We start from the raw sequence: 14,792 nt of genomic DNA, 5'->3' as shown, positions 1-14,792 counted from the left end.
ACTTCCTGTTCTTGATGTTTTCTGTGGAATTGTATTGGACATATGTCCCATTCAGGTTCATGAAGGTTTACAGTATTGTGAGAGTGTGTGTTCTCATGCTTATTTCAGGCATTAGTAATTGCAAAGTGTATAGACTTGAGGATAAAAATACTGGAGATAGTTACTGGATTTGGAGTGCTTCAGTGATCAGGAGTATGACTTTACCTTTTCTCAGCAATTAGCACTCTGAGTGCCTGTGGCCCTCACAGATTAGAGTCCTTAAAATTTCTGACAATTCAGCACATTTTCTGAAGCAAGAAGAACCAGAAAAAGGAATGCCACAGCTAGCAGTGATCTCTTAAAACTTGGATTTAATTCTTCTGACTAGCATCTCACGGATAGTCTGTCACAAAACCAAACACTGAGCCCATGGCTTCAGAATTGCTCTCCACAAAAGTTCATCTGCAGCTTTTTGCAGCAGAATTTGGAGGCTGTTTCCAGTTCTTACATGTGTTCTGGTTTGTAAAGAAAGTGAATGAGAATTGGGGTAAGTGAGTGATACTTACATGCTCTGCCAAGAGCTCCTTTGTTAGCAGTCCACAAGAGATTTGTAGGGTGTGCAGGAGTGACCCCATCTTGCCTTTAGAGTAACTAAGGATTCTCTGGTACGAACAGCATTTCTGAGGAGAGAGGGCACAAATGACCCATTGACTGCTTGCTTTTTTTCATGAAGTGAAGCTTCACAAATCATTAAAACTTGTGGTGTGACTGGCAGTGGCAAATAAAATATTCCTGCTGGCAGTACTGCATGGAATGACAAAAGCCTGGAGATGGATAGAGGGTCGGTTGTTGCACAGTGTACACGGCTGTGCTTTTGAGGAACAGCGACAAGTAAGGAAAACAAAGTGAATATTATTCTAATGTCTCTTGTGTGATAGCAGCAGGAGGACACTTACACCATTATGACAAAGTGTTCTTGTCTGCTGCTGATTTATTAATACAATAAAAAGGGTAGGTTATTGTTTTATTTTTGTTGAACAAAGTTATTTACGATATTTGCAATATAAAAAAAAAAGATTAATGGTTTACTGTGTTTACCTTTGCCAGCCTTAGATATAATGCAGTTCATTTCATGACTGTCTTTTTCATCCTTTTAAACATCATCAAAATGACATATCTTTCTGGGCAAAATAATAGTATCATTCCTGTGGATAAATCCAGCCTCAAATCTCATTTAAAGTAGAGCACGAGGGATGTTAAGTACCTGATATTCTATTAAAAGATAATCAAACTAATCCTTTCCAGGAATCTGACAGGCAGCATCTCCTCTGTTCAGGAAAACTCATTAGTCAAATTATGTTATATTGTCAATGGATATCCCCAACAACCAACTTAAATATATAAAAGATAGGTCTTCATTAAGTAAGACAATACTGTGTGTACTGGTTTCACAGAATTCTTAGATGTACTTAGGAAACTACTAAAATTAAAGCTTTCAGGTTTATCTAAATTAAGTTTTCAAAGGGTGAAAATCTCAGAAGAGTTAACAGCATTGCGTATGTCCTGTTCAATGAAGATGAGATTTGAGCTTGTTGCCAGGAGATGAGCTGCTTATTCATAAGTAGTTGTGACAGCTCACTGGTCTCTTAACAGGACACAGCCTGAAAAAAACCTCTATTTTTCTTTGACTTTTAAAGCATTGTCTCATATTGGGCGTTGCCACTGCTCACTGCAGTGCAGATTGCATTGCTTGTGCAGTTTCTGTTTCCAGGCTTGTAGTAAACATTTTCTTGACTGGCAGAGGACACTTAGCCCAGTTCATTGCTGCATCTTGGTACTGCACGACACCTGAAGCAGAGAAAACTGACTTCGCTGCGAATTTGTTTCTTCCACTCTGAGTCTGATTGGAAATAGGTTTTTCCTGTTAGTATAATATACTTTAAACTGGTGGAAATAAAGGACAATCCGTTTTAGCACTAGAAAATACAATAGCTATGCAGTGATTGCTACTCTTAAAACTCATTATTTGATCATGTTCCCGTAGAGGGCTATAAAAACTAAGGAGGAGTAGATCATTGGTAACTATTCCTCACATGTCATGGATCTCCTCTTGACCAAGTCTGTTTTTCTGTCCCTCTTCAGTAGTTTAAGAGTCATATTGATGCCAATGGGCACCAGTGACAGCAAGCACAGTATCCTACCTGTTGTTTTTCCAGACATTCATTTACTGGCATTACTCTTGACAAAGTAATATATTAGTTTCTACCGTGGAGTTTTCCTGTTCTTTCCTCCTAGGTTAGCATTTGCACTGAGGGTTTTCACGCTTTATCTGATCCAGAAAGGAAGTCTGGCATTGTCTTTTGTCAACTGAAAACACAGTTTTCCAGCAGGACTTTTTTTCACTTTGGAACAGAGCTAAAATACAACTCTGGACATGATACTGCTTTAAAATCGAGCATCTTTGGCTGGCTTTGCCTTTTGGAACTTGTTCTCATTCAGTACTAACTGTTATGTTTCTGTCTTGAAAAGGAATTTGCATGTTAGCTGAGAACAGATATAGTGAGAGGAAAATAAATGCCATGAATGCTCCAATAACAGCTAAGCAAACCCACTACAGACTAGGAAAAATATTACCAGAAAATTGTTCCCTGTAATGATGTGTGTAGCTACCACATGAGAAAGATGGTGAACTCTTCTTGCCTGTTAGGAATCAAGAGGATGCTGCCTGCAGTGACATTCTGTTACCAGTTATGAATCGGATAATCAGGAGACAAATTTTTAAAGGAATGACCAAGAAGTTCTCTAGCCTTCCAACTCAGCATGTTCTGTGATTTTTTTAATTTTTTTTTAATTCAAAACACAAGATTGAAGATAAGTGCCTAAATCAAAATAATGGAACTCTGTCCATTTTAGGAAAAGGTCTTTTAAGGTGACCTAGGTAATTGTGAACCAGATAGTCTGATTTCATTTCTTCTCCCCATCCCAGAAATTTACATAATGGAAAATAAGAGATCATCAGTACAATAGTGACTTGACAATAAAAGGCTTCTCTTAAGAATTTATATCTGACTGTAGGTTTGCTCTTATTGAGATGGCAAATAAGTAGAAAACTCCAGAGAAATTTAATTGAATGTTCAATTAGGCCTCTGTAAATTAAATCCACTTTAGTGTTGCTAAAGGTGTAGGTGCAGACTGGAAGTTACAAAAGAAATGAACAACCTATGTTGAACAGACTAACATGGGGAGAGAGTAAGGGACTGTGTTTTGAGTCGTTGTGGCTTTGGAAGAGTATGTGAAACTCAAACAAGGCAAGCTGCTCAGCTTGAACTTCAGGTATGAAATCCTGTGACAAAAGACCGATGAGCATTTGGATTTATAAATAAGAACTTCAAATATGAGGAGGAAATTATTTCTGTTGAAGTCATTAATAAGGACTGCTGTTGGTATGCTTCAAGCTTCTTGGTAATCACATTCTTAGAAGGACTTGTAAAAGCAGCAGAAGCAGTAGAAAGTCATGAAAAGTTAGAGGACTGGTAGTTGTGCCTCTTGGACATGAGTACTCAGTATGTGGTACATGACACAGTCCAGATATCTCTCTGGAACGAATATTTCACTTAAGTACTGCTTATTGATGTAATTATAAAGGTATCTTGACACTTACTCCTTTTTTTATGCAGATGATCAGATTGTTGCTCTTGAACATTTTTTGTTTTCATTTGCATGGCATAAAAGAACAACATTTTTATCTTGCATTTCTGGTCCTGAGAACTATAAATTACACTGCAGGAGTCTGGATATTTATCTCACCATTTTGTCAAAACAAATGTCTAGTTTTTCAAGTGCCTTGCAGAATTTATGCAACTATGAAGATTCAGTGCTTACTAATTCATTGCTCATAGGTTTTGTTTGCCAACTAATTTTCTGCCAGAACTCGGTCCATATATATGTATATATATATATAATATATATATATATAAAATTCATATATAAAAAAACCTGTAGATAAGCTACATATCTGTTGATTGGTGAAAATAAGCCAGTTCATTAAAAACAAACAAACAAGAAACCAACCAAACACTACTTAACTTCTATCAGGTGGAATGTAATGTGCTTTGCATCTGACATTGTATCAGGGATATGTTTCTGAAGATGTAAAAGCTGTGTGATTTTTACTTTTTTTTTTTCCCCTAGACTGCAATTTTTGCATTGTAATCTGTCACATTATACCAGCAGGAGAGGGGAGGCTGTGTGTATAATGACTGCACATAGTGTAAAACAATATGTAATTTAATCTCTGTTTAACTTTTCTTTGTAAAGGCAAATACAGTCTAAAAGGGACTGAGTCATTTCTGGCAAAAACTAAAGGGGAAATCAAGATGAAATTTAAAATGGAAAGCTTGGCAGCACATTCAAGAGAAATGGGAGACAGAGGAATAACTGAGAAAGAAAGTAGAAATTGAGACAATCTAAGCACAGAGTGAAAAGACAAAAAAGATAACATGGCATAGAAAAATATATGGGAAATAAAGGAAATACTTGTCATGAATGGAGAAGGTGTTAGGAAAAGATGTTACCAAAAAGAAAACCTATGTCAAGAGAGATTAATAATCACAGGAAGTAGATAACTTCTATTGCACAAAAATTATTCTGATAAAACTTGTTAGCTTAGTACAAACAGCTTAATTATTTGACTTCAGAATCATTTCTTAAGGTTTCTAACACAAATTTTTCTTCTTAAAAACCACAGAGAGGCTGGATCATGAGTTGGGTTGTGAACTTCAGGCACATAATGGAGTCTGTTACTCAACTCAGTAGGACAGCTGGTAGTACCAAAATACCGAAGATCATTGATTAATAGAAAAAAACCACCCAAAAATGGAAAACAACACCCCCAAGATTCATTGATACCATTTGCTTTGCCTGGATGTGTTTGGCTACAAAGGCATATTGAAAGACTGATATATTGGAGTCAATTCTAGTTCCTAGGAATGTGTTTTGGAGATGAGAAAGTGTTTTTCCCCTGTCAGATTCCCCCACATGTTTCTTATAATCCTGTTCCTCACAGCTGTACTGTTGGCAGTCCATCCGTTTTATGTCTTACCTTCTTTAGATCTCCATTCATTCCCTGTCCTTCCTCTCGACACCTTTGTTTCTTCCCTTCACTGCCTATTTAGGCTCCCTTCTTTTACCAACTTCTCCCTGACACTTCACCTTGTAGGAGGTGGGGAACTGCAAGCCCTGTCCTTAACCACTTCTCCTGGTTCACTTTACAGGAAAAGCTGTCCCTTGATGGCTCTTTTCTTCAATTTTCTGACGGCCATTCATTTTTCTCCTTTCTCCTTTTCCTTTTTCCACAGTTTAAATCAACCTTTCTCTGTGCCAGCTACTAGTTGGGGAACATTTAAGCTAGAAGCCATACATTGTCTGTGCTCCCACATCTGGTTCCCTCTGCTACTGTAGTAGCTCCTTCAGCAAGAAGAGATTATGCTTAGGCATGAGTGATTGTGGTTGGTGTGTTGTGCAAATTCAAGATTGTCGCTTCTAGGCCTGGGACCATTTTTTTTACAAAGGTAACTAAGCTAGCAGGTTAATATTGCTTGTGTGGGTAAACTTAAAGTGAAGAAGCCAGAGATATGAAAAGCAGGAAAGATGAAGCACAAAAATTGCCTACTATTCTAATAATAATAGCAGAAGAGAAAATTAACTCAAGACTGCCATGGTTTTTGGCTCAGTTAAATGGGATGTGAAGCAGTGTGCTACATCTTCTGGAATTATCAGATCGAGGAGGCATTTATATGCCAGATTTTCATCACATTTATTCTGAATTTTAAGTCATCTGTGATGTTGACTGACTGGTGTAAAGTGCCTTGGATTTGAAGGCCCTTTAAAAATTGAGAACATGTAACATTTCTACTCAGATATGCATGAAACCTGTGCCAAGGAAGCTGATACAGCTATTGAAGTGAATGGAAATTATGCCGTTTAATTGAAGTATTATTAGCCAGTGGCAGGTAGTTCAAATATGATTAGCTGGTTGTCCAGTGTATGCCAAATTTTTATGTTCAGATCTTCTAAAGTAAAAATGTTGAATATTTCTAATAAGCTAATATATGCACAGACTTTCTCATATCGGTTTTTCAAAAATATCAGTAGTGTGAAACCAATGAATATTTCATTATATCCTAAGATGCCTCAGTCAACAGTAACTGGATTCCTCATGTCTCTTGTCCAGGAAAGCAGCTTTGGAAAACTTTTGAAGAAGATAAAGATAGTATCACTTAAGAATTCCATTTGCAGATCTTTCCCTGCTGATGGTAGAGAATCACCAGAGTATTTATCTTTTATCTAAGAAGCAGCATTTGAATATGTAATTGCTAATTTGTAAAATGCAAATAGGGGAAGTTGTAGTCCAGCAGACAATATCTGTCTTATCTGCAGCTAGCTGAAGCAGTTGAAGTATTTTTGTGTGTTTATTTTTCAGCTCATTTGTAGACTGTAGCTGAACAATATGATCAGATAGGCGTTTTAATGCTTTTCAGTACAACTCAACTTAGGAACTACCACTATGATAGTTCTCCTAGATTGTTATGATGGGGTAGTTTCTTCCCATCTCTTTTGCTAGTTTTTGTCCCTGTATTCATTAATCCAAAAAATCATGACCTGTCTTTTCATCTCAAAGCAGTCTAGAGGCTCTAGGAAAGAAACAGCTTGGATGTATGAATGGACCTGTTCAGTCCTGTGGGCTTTACTGAGCTTTTGCTTTCAGAAGTAGAATGCAGAACACAGTTGCAGCTTTTACCTTGGAAGTTGTGATAATTCTGATACACTGCATTAGAAAACTTTTACAAGCAGAATCTCTGGATCTCCAAAAAGAGAGACTAAGGATAGCCAAGCTTGTGTAGCCATGAAGTTTAGATCAGAGGCAACTGTTACGTGACCTAATTTCATGTGTCATCTGAAACTGGACAGCCTTCTTTGCCTTCCTACTGTTCTTTAAAATTGTCAGCAAAAGTGTATCTTTCAGGGAGGAATCCAGTGTTAGTTTCTTAAATAAAAGTATTTGTAGAAGTCTTGTTTGTGATTTTACTGGTTAAAGAAAATGTAAACCTAGTCTACATGTTTTGAAAACTAAGGGAGTTTCTTTTTTCCACAAAGAAGGAACATTCCATGACACATTTATTGCCTTGTGAAATGAGCAACTCATCAAGTTATGTAATATTTATGGCTTAAGTGCTATCTGCTTTATCCTGTTGCTCTTGAGAAACCAGAATTCTTATAGCACAGGAATGCTTTGCAGCAGCAGAGGTAACCAGTCCTGGACTTCCATGAGGGTGAATTTGGCAGTGTTTTAAAATTTTGGAGAGTGTTAAAATTCAGCAGTTTCTTTCCCTCTGCCTGTATAAACTGCCTGTGTGTAACAGCTGAATGCCTTGCAGAGGTGTAGTAGCTTTACTGGCAAAGGTTTAAGTGAGTATCATTGGGCACCAAAGCTAATGCACAAGATGAGCATGATGGCATCACCCCTAAATCTCTCCTGCCTTCAAAAAGGGCCAGCAGGAGGATCTAGGGAACTAGAGCCTGGCCAGTCTTACCTTTATCCCTGGAAAGATGATGGAGCAACTAATTTGGTAAACTATTCCCCAGCCCATGAGCAACAAAGTGATTGGGGAACTCATGTTCAACCAACCCTGATGACCTATGATAAAATGACTGTATTCCACAAGATTCTCATAAAGAAGCTAGTGAAGTATGGGCTAGATGAGCAGATAGTGAGGTGGATTGAAAACTGAACAGACAAGGTCAGAGGGTGATGATCAGTGGTGCAAAATACAGTTTGAGCACAGTAACTAGTGGTGTACCCCAGGTCCAATTCTGTTCAATGTTTTCACAAATGATCTGGATGATGGGGCAGATGGCGCCCTCAGCAAATTTGCTGATGACACCAAACCAGGAAGAGCAACTGGTATGCCAGAGGTTTGTGCTGCCAGTGAGAGGAACCTCAGTAGGATGGAGAAATGGGCTTGACAGGAACCTCATGCAGTTCAACGAGGGCAAGGGCAAAATCCCGCACCTGGGAAGAAACAAGCCCATGCACCACTGTATGTGGGGGCCACCCAGCTCTGCAGAAAAGTGGTGGACACCAAGTTGGCCACGTGCAGCAATATTCCCTTGCAGTAAAGAAAGTGAATGGTACCCTGGCGTGCATTAGGAAATTTGCCAGCAGGTCAGCGGAGGTAGTTCTTACCCTTTGCTGTATCCAGTTCTAGGCTACATAGTGCAAGAGACATGAACATACTTGAGAGAGTCCAACAAAGGACTGACAAAGATAGTTCAGGGACTAGATTATCTCTCATTTGAGGGAATGCTGGAAGAGCCAGGACTGTTCTGCCTGGAGAGGAAAAGACTCAGGAGGGACCCCATCATTGTGTACAAATATCTGAAGGGAGGAAGTAAAGAAAGTAGAGCAAATTGTCATCATAGCCATTTTAAGTTGTCGCCATAATCCAGATTTAAGTTGATTCTTGGTTTTTTAACTCTGATCTTAGACTGCTGAGATGGGTTTAGATTTTTCATTTCCATACCGATTTTTTTCTGCCATAAATATAAATTCATAGAGCATTCCCTTTGCAGAATAAGCCTTCTCTTGTTTAAAGTTTCAGTGTTTTAGAAATGCTTAGTGTTGTTCATCAAGTACTTTGGTAATCATTGCAGCTTACCAAGGACAGCAATAGTACCCTAGCTACGGCACTGTCTTTACAGTATCTGCAAAATTTCCTTCCTTGAACATCTGCTACAGCTCAAGAAACCTACAGTGCTGATGAGGTGCTGTTGAATTTATGTATTTCTACATCATTTCACCACTATAGGTAGTATAGTTTGTAACTGCCTTGCTAAATTTCACATGAACATGATTTACATTCTCCAGGACCAATTCTAGATGTGGCTTACCTCTTCAATCATCACTAACAAACATCTGTAAAATATACCTCAGGTGTTCTCCCACTCTCATTTCATACTATGACAGCAGAAATGTTACCAGAATCTTATTGCATCTCCCTCATCTCACAAGATGACTTTGTAATTACATCCATGAAAATTACTAGAAGCAAGTGTGTAAAGAGGGAGCTGTTTTTCCATTTCTTCGTAGCAGGATGGCCTCCACTTGCAGGGGGAAATGCCCTAGGAACACTGTAAAACCCAGGAGCCCCCAAACTTTACAGGGGCAAGGTGTGTTGGAAGTTAAGAGCTATTCATCTAGGAGCTTAGAGCTATTGATCTGGCATGCAGGCATCTTTTTCCTATGCAGTAAGACTTACATATAAACAGGCATCAAACCAGCAGTGGTTATTAAGCTACTTCTGGTTTTCTTAGTTTGTTTTTTTTGGTGATAATGCAGCTTGATTTTCACCACGAGCCTTTATCTCCACTTATGCAGAGAGTCCTCTCTAAGAAGTTGAACTTTAAATGAGTGTTTAAGCTACCAAAAGGCAGCGAGGAGCTGACTGCTGCAGATTGAACTCTGAAGGTAGAAAGGTAACTATTCTTGATTGGGCCAAGGAGTACCACATCGTTTCCTCAAGGGTGTGAGTCTGGAATTGCTGTCAAGTGCTCTGGTTTTTCAATTTATATTTAGTAATGAGATAGGTCTCCCTCATCATCTTCATCCTTAGTGTTCAAAGGAAATGTGTTCAGGATTTGATACCAATAGTAGTACTGATGGTGAACCCCAAGTACTGTATTTTTGTGAACTTGTGCAGTATATCTGTTTTGTCTGATGTTTTTTCAATGATCTGGGGCTATCAAAGCCTACAGAACCAGCCACGTTGCATGGTCATAGAGACTCGCTAGTTAATAACCATCAGATTAGAGAGAAGTCTGGCATTTATTACTTTTTAATAAGAATGATTCAAAGGCTGGTCTATGCACGTACATGAAAGAGGTTCCTTATTTGTAGAAAACATCTATCATTGCCCTCAGAGTTAGGAACAGAGGGCATTTGGTGCTGTTTGCCATTTATAGTGCTGGAAGGGAACACCTAACAGCAGTATTAGCATAATATAGTCTTCTGAGAGCTGCAGCTATGCATCTAGGCAGTCACTGGATACATCAATAAGACTTTTGAAGAATCATTGAAATCTTTCAGGCCTTTTCTGCTGAATGTTTTAAAGGCCTTGCTTGGATTAATAGGCTCAGGAGCAAGCTTTCATATTGTGGAGTGGGTGGCAGGTTTGATATGTTAAGCATCAATTTAATGGATGAAAATTATTCAGGCCCTCACAGCTGGTCTGCTGTACATACTAGTTTGTAAATACTGATTGCTGTTTTCATCTTAATGAGGGATCCACTTACCCGATTTGGGGTTTAGATTTTGCTTTTTCTGCCAATTTTCAGTCTCTTCCCTTCTAGCTGTAAACAGCTTGATTTGTTTTTGAAAGGGGGAAGAAATTCTTCCACTGCTTTATATTATTTACAGAAAGAAGTATTAGCCTAGTAAAGGCCATGTAAACTGATGGATTTAATGTGTTAGATTTTGCCATGTAAAATGGAAATACTTTTCCAAGTCTACAGTGGCTTCTAAAACTTTTCTGAAGAATGTCTGTCTGTATTTTGAGAGTGCACAAAACAGCTACCTTGGGATTAATACCCGTTTACCTAGAACAGTGCTTTTGCATCTTCAAAGCAGGATGTTTGCTACTGCTGTTACAGTGTCTTTGAGAAGATTCTGATCAGTTCTGTACTTGGAGCTTTGTGCTAGCAAAGAAACTTGGGGATAGATGGTCTCCATGATTCATGGAAGGTCCTTTGTGTGTCTACAGAGTAAATACCATACCTGAGAGGCAAAACATTTTCCTCTTACATGTATGGAATGTGCACAAGGCATCTCATTACTTGGGAACTGTGGTGGGTTGACCCTGGCTGGATGCAAGGTGCTCCCCAAAGCTGCTCTGTCACTCCCCTCCTCAGCTGGACAGGGGAGAGACAAAAAAAATGCAGTGAAAGACTCATGGGTCCAGGTAAGGACAGGGAAAGATCACTTGCTGAGTATTGTCATGGGCAAACCAGACCCGACTAGGGGTATTAACTGAAAATGAGAAATAAAAATTGAATCTTAAAACACCTTTCCCCTACCTCTCCCTTCTTCACAGGGTGAGTTTCACTCCCAATTTTCTCTACGTCCTCCCCCACAGCAGCGCAGGGGGACAGGGAATGGGGGTTGCAGTCAGTTCATCCCATGTTATCTCTGCCCCACCTTCCTCAGAGGGAGGACTCCTCACACTCCTCCCCTGCTCTAGGGTGGGGTCCTTCCCACAGGAGACTGCCCTTCACCAACTTCTCCCATGAGTCCTTCCCACAAGCCACAGTTCTTCACAAACTGCTCCAGTCGGTGTCCCCCATGGGGTCACCAGTCCCACCAGCAAGCCTGCTCCAGTATGGGCTTCTCTCCACAGAGCCACAGGTCCTGCCAGGACCCTGCTCCGGTGTGGGCTTCCTACAGGGTCACAGCTTCCTTTGAGCATTCACCTGCTCTGCTATGGCGCTCTTCCACGGGCTGCAGGTGGATCTCTGCTCCCCCATGGACGTCCATGGGCTGCAGGGGGACATCCTGCCTCACCATGGGCTGCACCATGGGCTGTAGGGGAATCTCAGCTCTGGTGGCTGGAGCACCTCCGTTCCCTTGTGCACTGACCTTGGTGTTGGCAGGGTTGATTCTGTGACATTCTCACTCCTCTGGCTGCAGTTGCTGTTCTGTGGTTGGTTTTTTTTTACCCCTTTCTTAACCATATTTTCGCAGAGGCTCTACCACCACCACTCATGGGCTCAGCCTTGACCAGTGGTGGGTCTGTCTTGCAGCCAGCTGGCATTGGCTCAGCCAGGCATGGGGAAGCTTCTGGCAGCTTCTCACAGAAGCCACCCTTGTGGCCCTTCACTACCAAAACCTTGCCATGCAAATAAAATGCAGCAACATGGCTGGAAGAGTGGTAAGGCAGCTGAGTAATTCTCAGTTATTCTTCTGTTCCTTGGTAAAGTCAAATCATCTAAGTCTTTGTATGTATTGTACAGAGCATTTTTAAATGCTGTAGTGATGACTTTGCAGTAATCACAGTTATGCTGCATTAGTAGTTATTCTTATCACCAAGTTTTTCCTAATAACTAATTTACTTTCCCTTGGTCCATTTTGGTGTTATTTTCTGTTCTCCATGTCCATGGAAAAATATTATTTCTTTTTACTTGTGTTAGCCTTTTATATACTGAAAAGTCATTATCTTCTCCTCTTTTGAACATCTTTTGTCTGGACTAAATAACCCCAATTCTTCTACGGTTTCCTAACGAGCTCTATTTTTAAGGCAGCCATTCATTTTTTGTTCTTTTCTGTTCTTCTTGCCTATGTATTTTTTGAACTGCATTGCCTGTCAACAGGGAACTGCCAGGGCTGAAGTAGAATCTATGAGTTCAACCCATTTTAAAAAAAAATTAAAGTAAAAATATTACATGATAAGTAACGATGTTGTCTGATACCGGCACATTATTCATAAGCTAGAGCCTGAGGCTTTTGCTGTTGTTCTTATGGCAGGTTGGAACTTGCTAAACAAGGCACTTTAACGAGCTCAGCAGAGCTCTCTGGACACCTCTGCAGTTTCCCGTAAAAGGCACCTCACTCACCACTGCTTGCTACGTTTCTTTCTTTTCCCTCCCTCTCTCCAAGAGTACTCTTGTGGTCACTTGGCTCTGATAAAATCCTATGCAGCTGTTTCCCAGTTCTCACTCCAGCTTGCATAGGTATACACTGTGCCAAGCACTCAGTCGTTTTTTTATGCAGAAGTAGCAGCAAGATAGGACTGAGATGGCAGTAATAGAAAGTAAAGGCATGCCTTCAACCAATGTTTTGTTTCCTTACATTCAGTTTTGGATGAGAGGGATATAGAGAGGGAATGTTGTACCTTCTGATGCTAGATCAGTGGTACTCAAGAGTCCTCAGCCCACTGGAGGTGACAGGAAAGTGCCTTTATCACAGCCAGTTTGGGCAGGTACTGCTAAGAACATGGTTGTCTGAATTAGCAGCTCCTGCTGGTGCTCTGATGCTGAAATGGCTCAGTGATTGCCTTGCTTTAACTGTCTTGCCTGGATTTGTGCACATTTAGATCAGCTCAACCTTTACTTCATACACTCTAGCTAAAAACTCCTTCCCCACGTACCATACATTTCAAACTGATTAAAAGTTGGATAGCAATGTAAATAGTTAGCCATTAAGAATATTCTTTTAGCAAGGATGTTTCTAAGGATGTTCTTCCATTGAATATTCTCACCCTAATGTTTCAATATCTTTTATTAATGAACAATATGATAGTGCATAGCAGAGGGTGCAACATACGAAAGCTGAAGATAAACAAATTCATGTTACAAATGTCTTTCCAAACTGTTTACGATTTCACTGGAAGTCATCATTCTGTTCTTGATTAAGTGTTAAAGCTTGCCTGCAATGTAGAGGGAGTCCCTTCAGATGACTCCCAGTAGATAGTTCTGCTCTTGACCCATCTACTACTTAAAATTCTAGAAGTTCAACATGAATTTTTGATGCTTATTTATAGATGCAAATGAAGTAGTTCTTATGCAACTGGGCCAAGACTGAGCTTTCAGTTCTCTTAAGGTTTTCTTTTTTCCCAATTACCATAGATTTCACCTGTATTATACCTCTTCCTTATACTATGCCTCCCTGTTCTGACTTGGTCCTTTATTCAAGGTCAGAGTGTTGTATGAATTTTACTGCTAAATTTCTGCACGTTTTCTCAAAGACCATCTCTTGTCGGTTTCTTTGCTAAAAATCATTCAAGCCGTATTGCCTCTGTTACTTCACAATTCTATCAAATCATATCCTCAGGTATATTCTTTTTCAGTTTAGACATATCCCATCTTACAATTCATATGGAGAACTTCTGTAAAAGTTCTTTATCCTGGCTCATTGCTTTCAGATTCACCTCCATCTCTCCATACTCCACTGCATCAAATACAATTAGATGTCATCTTTAATATTTTCTTCTGGTTTATTTCATGTCTCACTAGTCATCTCCGCAAACATTAAGATATTGATTTTTTTCCCACCTTCATATGAAAAATAAGGATGTTCTTGATTGCTTTTTTTTTCAGCTTGCTTCTCTAGTGAGCATCTCATCAGTTTCCTCCCATAGACTTTACAAATCCAACTCCTGTAGTCCTTCCTAAAGTTCTTATTCTTCTTGATTACAGAGTATTGGTCAGGTAGCTGACGATAGAATTGTAGAATATCTCAAGTTAGAAGGACCTTTAAGGATTGTGGAATCCAACCCCCTGCTTCTCTCAGGACTACCTAAAACTGAACCATATGACTAAGAGCATCATCCACACGTTCCTTGAGCTGTGACAGGCTTGGTGCTGTGACCAGGCCCTTAGTGAAGAACATTTTCCCTGTCTGAAATTGCCCGTATGCATCTTCATTTGATTTCCTCGTGTCCTATTGCTGGTCACCAAAGAGAGGATGTTTCTATACTAAGTCCATGTTGCATAAGTTATTTTGGGACGGGGTAGCTCTTTTTGTAACTAGTTTGTATGGTGTTAAACTGGTGAATAATCTTATCTCCAGATTAAGGAGATACTTCTCCAGAAATGTAGTGAATACTGAGAGTGCATTAATTAAAAAGTATGCTAGCAACTAACTGGTACAAGCCAATTCATGCCATGGAGATATACCAAATACACCTTCTTTGGAAAACATGCTGCAGGTAGGCTTAGAAGGAACTTTATCCCAATTGCTTGTCTGTCTAATAGACTTTGGGCTC

The 14,792-nt window shown here is 39.7% G+C and overlaps 1 protein-coding gene across 2 annotated transcripts in view; it reads left to right on the top strand.

The window, feature by feature from the left end:
* MAN1A2 (mannosidase alpha class 1A member 2) overlaps positions 1 to 14,792 on the top strand; it is a 136,005-nt gene that overhangs the window by 72,307 nt on the left and 48,906 nt on the right. The gene's annotated exons all lie outside the window — the stretch shown is intronic.

The sequence above is a fragment of the Corvus moneduloides genome, chromosome 2 (genome assembly GCF_009650955.1).
Source record: "Corvus moneduloides isolate bCorMon1 chromosome 2, bCorMon1.pri, whole genome shotgun sequence".
In the NCBI taxonomy this organism is placed as follows: Eukaryota; Metazoa; Chordata; class Aves; order Passeriformes; family Corvidae; genus Corvus; species Corvus moneduloides.
Note: the sequence above shows the minus strand (reverse complement) of the source record. Positions and strands in the feature narration are given on the sequence as shown.